Source organism: Pteronotus mesoamericanus, unplaced genomic scaffold (assembly GCF_021234165.1).
Source record: "Pteronotus mesoamericanus isolate MK-2021 breed Mesoamerican mustached bat unplaced genomic scaffold, CSHL_Meso_final scaffold_165, whole genome shotgun sequence".
In the NCBI taxonomy this organism is placed as follows: Eukaryota; Metazoa; Chordata; class Mammalia; order Chiroptera; family Mormoopidae; genus Pteronotus; species Pteronotus mesoamericanus.
The window spans coordinates 2,280,494-2,288,642 of NW_026555307.1; the positions used below are offsets into that span (position 1 = coordinate 2,280,494).

General features: G+C 52.1%; 1 pseudogene; it reads left to right on the forward strand.

Annotated features, from left to right (window-relative positions):
- Positions 1 to 2,920: 2,920 nt before the first annotated feature.
- LOC129083011 (60S ribosomal protein L10a-like) lies at positions 2,921 to 7,376 on the forward strand (annotated as a pseudogene).
- The last annotated feature ends 773 nt before the right edge of the window (positions 7,377 to 8,149 follow it).

The window sequence follows — 8,149 nt, forward strand, 5'->3', positions numbered from 1 at the left end:
CTATAGCATGCCGACCCAGCCTCATAAATCTCTAAGACATCCCATCTCCAGGAGGACAATGATCCAACCAGAACACACGGCCCTCACCAGTGAAACTGATTGTCACTGGAATCTTTCTGACTTTTCCTGGGGGTCCTATCTCAGTTCATAGACTTAGGGGATCCTGAAGGAGGAAGAAATGCCTCAGGGAACTCATGGCACCCTCACATTCGGATAACAGGAGGAGGGTATTTATTTGCAGAGTGTGATTTACAGTGTGTGGGGGGTGGGGGAGAAGGGGCCAGAGGAGTAATGCAGGCACCCTGGTGGGGAGGGGGCGCGGCTGCAGGGCTGCTACCACCACTAGGCCTGGACCAGGAAGGCAGGCAGCGCTGGGGCCTGGAGGGGGAAGGGCCTGGAGTTTACAGCCTTGAGACTGTGTGACCTTCAGCTGCGGACACACCAGCCTGAGGCAACCCTGCAGGAAGGGAGCTTGAGGAGTAAACACTGGACCTCGCTTGGCACCTTCATGTTGATTTTATACCAGAGTGCCTATGGGCAGCCCCGTGGCCAGACGCAAGGGCGTGTCCATTCTACGTAAAATACAGTATCTCCTTGGGCAGCAAACAATGTGGAGTGGGCAGAGCCTGGATGTGCGGGGCATTTGGTTAGACTATGTGTGGCAGCAGTTTGAGCAGACGTTTGTGGCAGGGTAACTGGGCAGGGTGTTTGTAGCGGGCATTTCTGTCAAGTTTTATGACAGGTGTTTGTGGCAGGCTGAGAAATCACACATATGCAAATAACAGCCGATGTGGTATTAGGGCTCTCCCATAACAGGCTAGAGCTGGGCGCAGGAAGAAGAGCTGGGGCGAGCAGAATTGCTCTGCGTGATTGATGAGAGAGAGTCAGAGGTGGGGCATGGACCAGAGGGAGGAAATGAGGAGAGATGGGGTTGGAGGGAGAAGACATTGCCAGGAGGAGGGCAAGGAGACTGGGCCGGGGACCAAGTGGGGGGCCGGGGGCAATCTGTGGCAGTTCTTGGACGGCAGGTTGGCTTTTAATGGCAAAGAGGTCTGTGACTGCAAAAAACAAAATACGTAAAACTCTTGGGGGAAAAGGCCATATTTTTATGACTTTAGTGTAGGCAAGGATTTCTTTAACAAGAGTCCCAAACTGTAGGGAAAAAAGGGGTGACTTTGACATTAAAATTTTAAAACTTCTGTTGAAAACATGTGCCTGTAAACAATGTGAAAGCGCAAGTCACAGATTAGAAGGTATTTGCAATGTAAGTAACTGATGAAGCATTAATATAAAACTATCTAAAGGATTTCTGAAAATCTTTAAATAAAAGACAAGGAGCCAAATGGAAAGGTGGACAAAGGACCCACGAACACGGAAGTGTAAGAAAAGAAAACACTCAAGGTAAAAAATGTATGCAAAATGCAGGAATTTGCAAGTCAGCAGGAATATGCAAATCAAAGTCACAATTTGGTATCTTTTCTCACTCAACAGATTAGCAACACTTAAACACCTGACCACACCAGGTGACAGCAAAGCGTGGGGAAAGACAGGTGTCTGATCCTTTGCTGCGGAGAAAGTCCCTGCCTGCAGCATCCAGGAAAGCAGGGTCACACACCTCCCATGACCCGACTGGTACACTTTTAAGTACAGGCCACAGAAAAATGCTCACAAATGTACGAAGACATGCACGAGGGTTCACAGCAGTATTGTTTATAATAGCAAGCAACCTGGAAGCATCCACAGACTGGAGAATGACTCCATAAATTATAGCAAATTCATAAAATGGAATGCTGGAACCATTACAATCAATAAACTAAAGCCACATTGATAAATCTCCGAAACAGGATGTTGAATCAGAAAAGCTCATTGGCAAATGTGACCTCACACGGCTTCCGTCAAGCTTGACAAAATGCCCAGAGCAGGTGGTCTAGGTTGACCCGAGTTGTTTGCTGTGCCGAGAGGTGACCACCTCCTGCCTACCCCCCTCGCCCCGCTCCTCAGTGAGAAAGAGCCGCTGCACAGGCAAGGGCGAGAGGCTGGCGTGTGTGAGTGTCAGTGTGTGCGAACGCACGTGTGAGTGAGGGAGTAGAGGTGAAAGGCAGGTACTGTGAGGGTTGGGATGTGCATGACTGCTAGTGTGAGACAATGTGTGATCATGTAAGGGTTGCATCTGTGTGCGTGTGGGTGAGTATAAGCGTAGGCGTATGAGTACATATGGGTGTGCGCGTGAGTGTGGGAAAGGGTGTGTTTATAAGGGTATGTGACCGTGTGTCAGTGTATGACAATGCGTGGGAGTGTACAAGCATGAATGAAAGTGTATGAGTGAGGACAGGTGTGAGAGAAAGTGTGTGTGTGCAAATGTGAGTGTATGCGTATGTGTATGAGTGTGAGCAGTGTGGGAAAGTGGGTGTGAGGGTGAGCGGGGCATGTGGCAATGGGTGTGAGGGCGTGCGCATTCGCGAGTGTGCGTGCTGAGGACGGGGCTGAGGCTCCGGGTGTGGGGGAAAGCCCTGGCTGGCTCTGTGTTGGCTCCCCTTCCAACCTCCCCCACCGCCCCCCCCAACCCGGGCACAGGGTCGTTTCGGCCAGCGGGGCCAGGTGTAGAGACACACATGGAAAATGAGCTCCCGGTCTCTTTAGGAGACACCTCTGAGGGAAGAACACAGTGATGGGAGTTCAGACATGGGAACCTTGTGCTCACAGGCCTTTTCGTGAATGTTCCTACCTGAGCCTTCCAGCAGGTGGCAGTTGGCAGCAGGAAGTTGGGGCAGGCCCAACCCCCTGGGGGGGCTGATGTTACAGTTCTTTCCTCCACTTTCCGCAGCCTCCCCAACCCCAGCTTTTCCTTCTAAACCAGGGGATTCGTTCCTGTAGGTGCCCCATGTCCGTGGGGCCTTGCTTTGTGCTGGGACTGTGCGCAATGGCGAGCAGAACAGATCAGGGTACCTTCTAGAGCTGGTGCCATGGAGGGAACGGGCGTGTGCCCGAAGGGAGTGCCTGACCGTGAGACATTGTCTTTACCCACACCCGGCACAGTCTGCCTATCACAACCGGCAACCTCTGACCCGAGCCCCCTTTGGGAGTTACACGGTTACGGCTGCGCACATTCATCTCTGCTGTTGGACTCCAGTGGCCCCGGGAGGGCCCAGCCTCTTTCACCTCCTCGTGTTTCAGAAGCAGGCAGCCTGTCCCGGTGGACAAACACGGGGACTCTGCGTGGGTGTGAGATTCCCTGCAAAGGCGCAGGGCCTGCGGCAGATTCCTCGGCGAGCCCTTGCCAGGTTTATGGGGGCGTGCAGCGGGTTGGATTGTGTCCCTCCAAAAAGATGTGTTTAAATCCTAATCCCTGTTACCTGGAGATGTGGCCTTATTTGGAAATAAAGTCTTCACAGATGTCATCGAGTCAAACTGGAGTCATTCAAGCTGGATTAGATGAGCCCTAAATCCAGTGTCTTTATAAGAACAGACACAGAGACACACACCGAGGAGAGGACATGTGACAACTGAGGCCGAGACTGGAGGGATGCAGCCAGAAGCCAAAGCATGCGGAAGATTTCGGGCCACCACCAGAAGCAGGAAGAGGCAAGAAGGATCCTGCCCTAGACTTTTCAAAAGGAGTGAGGCCCCGCCCACACCTTGCCCTCAGACTTCTGGCAAAGTGAGAGAACAGATTTCTGTCGTTTCAAGCCTGAGATTTCCGATCCTTTGTTAGGGCAGCCCCAGGGAGCTAACTCAGAGGGTGTGCGCAGGAGCTGGGTGGGGGCAGGCCTGGCCCTGGCTCTGGGCTCTCCTTTCCTCTGAGAACTGGCTTGGCAGTGGGGGAGCACGCAGTTCCTACCCAGCCTCAGAGCACAGCTCTGCTCACCTGCTGCACATAGGCCTCTTCACATGAACATGTGTTCCTGGGTGTCCCTTCCTGGCTCTTACATGCTCTGAGAACATACCTGAGGTGTTGCTTCAGGGAAAGGCACGGTGAAGAATCCTGCCTCTTCTACTTGCAGCATGAGAGGGGACGCTCCCTCTGGGCCTCGGTTTTCTCATCTGTAAAAGGGGCTAGTAATACCTAGCTCACAGGGTTGTTGTGGGGATGGCATCAGACATAGCCTGTCCAGCACACGTGTAGGAGGTGCTCAATAATTGCTCGGTAACTACTGTAAGTATTAAATGCTTCTTGAAACAATGGATAAGTTTTAAAAGAGACTACCAACTCCTTGATTTCCTCTTGACAGTGACTTAGCCCCAGAGCTGGGAAGCTGGTGGAGGAGGCGGTGGGAGGACCAGGGCCCGGGAAAGCATTAGGTTCCAACCTGGCACTTACTCACATGGAGAGAGTTTTACAGGAGACTGAGGGGAAAAGTCCACCTACGAGTGAGAGTCACATGCAAAAGGCTCTTAGAGCTCCCATGCAGTTTACAGGTTAAAACTCGGTATTTGAGAGAAAACAGAGGTTCCATTCGAGCTTTGGGGACAAACAGATGCTGTGAGGTTCCGAGCGGAACATGAGCGCTTCGGAGGCATCGGATCCAACCGTAAGGCTTCTGAAGTCGCGTGGAATGCGGGCACGCATTGGAGCACGTGATTTTCTGGTGACACATGGCAGAGACTCAGTTTCAGAGACTGACCTTTGCAGTGCCCCCTGCGGTAACATAGATGCAGGCTGCCGAGCACAAGGACTGATAACAGGCCCTTTGCCAACAGCAAGTGCCGACAGCAGCAAGCAGAGGGGCTGGGCCTGCAACAAGGGGAGGGCAGCAGCAGGGGGCCCCGGGGCCCCGATCCGGGTCTCCCGGGCCCCGCGGGCCGCCTGGCCCAGCCCCTCAGACCACTGTCTACGACTGGAAGAATTTGCTCCCATCTCCCATTTGTGGGAGGACTGGGCAGCGGAAGCCACAGTCCCGAGAGAAGGTTGAGGGCAGATTTTTGTTGTTTTTTATGTTAGTTATGTCCATGGGACTCAAATGGGAGTGCTGCACCCTGATGTCAGTGGACACATAGTCATTTAGAAATAAGCAGGGATTTTTGTTAGACTCTGCATTCACATAGATTTGAATTTTGTGGGGTTTGGCTGTTTTAGAACCACCAATCACATGCCCAAAGGTCCCTATGTACCTTTTCTGTAGACAGTCTATAAAGCCAGGCAATGGAGAACACTCTCAGATACAGAAGGCACTTTGGGCATAAAGATGTTGCTTTTAGTGTTATTTTCCATTGAAAATGTTGGAAACCATGAACATGTCCAAGGCTAGGAGACAAAATAAGCAATGCTGCTCGCTCTCGATGGAACATGGGGTCATCAGAGGAGTGGGGAGAAAGGTTGACTTGGGTCTGACCCGTGGTCCAGCCATTCATGTCCCAGAATTCATCTCAAAGACACACACAAGGGAGAGTACACCGGAGCATTACAATCACTGTGAAAAAACTCGGAAACCAACTCGCTGCCCAGCAGAGACTTGGGAGAAGAAGCGGCTGATCTTGGAGAGAGTGGAATTCAGTCTTTGCATCAGAAGCAGATGAGCAAATTCAAAAAATTTAGTGTAGGGACAATTTATAATGATGTGGATGGAGTTAAAGAAGATTAACAAAGGAAGTGGAAGCAGGTCAGGTTTGGTAAAGGGGGGGCCCTTAGCACCCCTAAGCCTTCCGGTGGGAATGCAGCCCTGGCCCACCCACTGGAAGTAGAGTGAGTGGGGGGAGATCCGACGCGGGGGGCCTGTAGGACAGCAGGGCCACGTCCGAAAGGTGGCCACAGCACTTAGAACCGTGTCCATGAATATCCAAAAATCCTGAATGCCATCTATTTTAGTGCCCTTGCTCTCCTAATTTCACTTGAGACATAAGACTATAACATGAAATAAAAACACTGTATGCATATATGTAATATATATGTGAATATATGTATATATCATGAAAAATATATATAACAGCAAGCACATATGTAGGTATAATCTTAAGTCTATACTTAAGTAAACACATAAATTTATATAGAGATTTTAAAACAAATCACGCTCTGGCCCTGTGAGCACAAGGAGTTAGCAGCAACGACCCCTGGGTATTGGGGTTAGGCACAATATTATTTTCCTCTGTCTCCTCACTAGACTTTTTATTTTCCGAATATTTTGCAATGAGTATGTACTGCTCTTACAATGAGAAAATCTATCCATTTTGCAATAAATACATAAATCAATGTTGCAAGGAAGAGCAGTGTTTACCAGGATTACGAAATGTTGTGGATGGACGATTCCCGACAAGCTCTGAGGGAGGACAAGAAGCCAGGCTGCCCCGTGTGCACGCGGCGAGTCCGACATGTGCGGGCAGCAACGGCCCTGCCTTGGGAGATGGTGTTGATGGGCCCCTGGCGGCCAGGGCAGCATGGGAGGGGCTGCTCCTGCCCTCTCTCTGGGTTCAGGTTTTCTTTGAAATCCATGCAAAAAAAAGAACTGAACAGACTTTTAAAAGAGGGCAGGGATTCCATGTCTTGGAAGGGAGCAGGACTGTATTTCCAGAAGAGGAAGAGGCCGGGTCAGATCTCGAGGGTCCTGTGAGGTGGGACAGGGTCCAGGCTCCCGGCTTCCAGGTGGGGAAGCCAGGCTCAGAGCGGGGCTTACACTCCTTCCCCACTCCCTGCACTCAGTTGTCACGTGTGCTCCCTGGAAGAGCTCTTAAGACTAAATACTCGCGTTGTCCATATTGCATCAAAAAAGACAGAGAGGGGGTTTTACAGCATGAGGAGGGAGGAGCAGCAAAGTCTCCGGCAACACTCTCTAGGAGGTGGCGCGGGGAGTCCTGCACGGGAACCAGTGTGAGTACCGCAAATTTTTGGAGGCGGTGGAGCTGCAGATTAGCTTGAAGAACTATGACCCTCAGACTCTCAAATGCTTCTTGGCGCTGTCAGGCTTAAGTCCACTCCTTGCCCCCAGTTATCCAGGTATGTTCTGCGGGACCAGCAACACTGTGATGAGGCCAAGGCCAAGGCCGTGGCCCTGGCTATCCCCGACACGGACATCGAAGAAACTCAACAAGAATAAGAAGCTGGCCAAGAAGCATGATGCATTTTGGGCTTCAGCGTCTCTGATTAAGCAGATCCCACAAATCCTGGGCCCCAGCCTGAGCAAGTCTGGCAAGCTCCCTTCCTTGCTGACCCACAATGAGAACATGGTGACCAAGGTCGGTGAAGTGAAACCCACGATCGAGTTCCAGATGAAAAAGGTGCTGTGCCTGGCAGTGGCTGCTGACCACGTGACGATGACAGATGAAGATCAGGCATAGAGCAGTCACTTAGCTGTCAATTTTCTGGTATCATTGCTCAAAAAGAACTGGCAGAATGTCTGGGCTTTGTACATCAAGAGCACATGGGCAAGCCCCAGGGCTGGTACTGAGGCACAGCTTAGTGAACCACACTGCTACTATTAAAAGAGAGAGAGAGTGAGAGAGAGAGGTTGTGCAACTCACCAAAGGCCATTTGGCCAGGAGCAGGCTTGGAATCCTAACGCCTGCCTTCCGAGACCCCATGTTAGGCCAAGTTTGCTGTCTCCTGGAGGGGCTTCTCCTTCCTAGTCAGTTCACCTCCTCCCAACCCAGGGTACAGTCCTTGTAGCTAAATGCCACTGCCCTGGCTGGTCCAGGCTGTTCCCTCAGCTGAAACACCCTCACTTGCTACGCTGCCTGGGGGAGGGGTGTCCGGCCTCCTGAGTGGGCAGCATCCCTTCCTACTCACGGTGATTTGCCACCAGCTTTAGGCCATGCCTCCCCGCCCCCTCCGGCCCCCAGCAGGGTAACATCCCCGCTTCCCGGCTGGCCAGCGTGTTCTCATTCTGCCAAGACTTTCAGGAACACAGCTGCAATGGCTGGTGACCAGGGGGCCTGGCCCCATGTGGCCTTCCTGGCTGCTGGACCCCAGGGATATGGAGAGCACAGAAACAGCTTCTCTTCTCTCCAGCTGCTGAGAGAGAGCCCGGCTGCTGGCTGAAGGTCTGGGCGACCCTGCAGGCCTGTCCCTGGCTCAGGGCTGGCCCTGCTTCCCCTTCAGGAGGAACAGAAAACAAGCTCTCAATCTGTGGGCCCAGGCCGAGCCTGGGAGCAGGGCGGGGTGGGGTGCAGAGGCCACTGCCTGGACGCTTGCACCGCCATTTAGGATCAAGAGGTTAAAAAG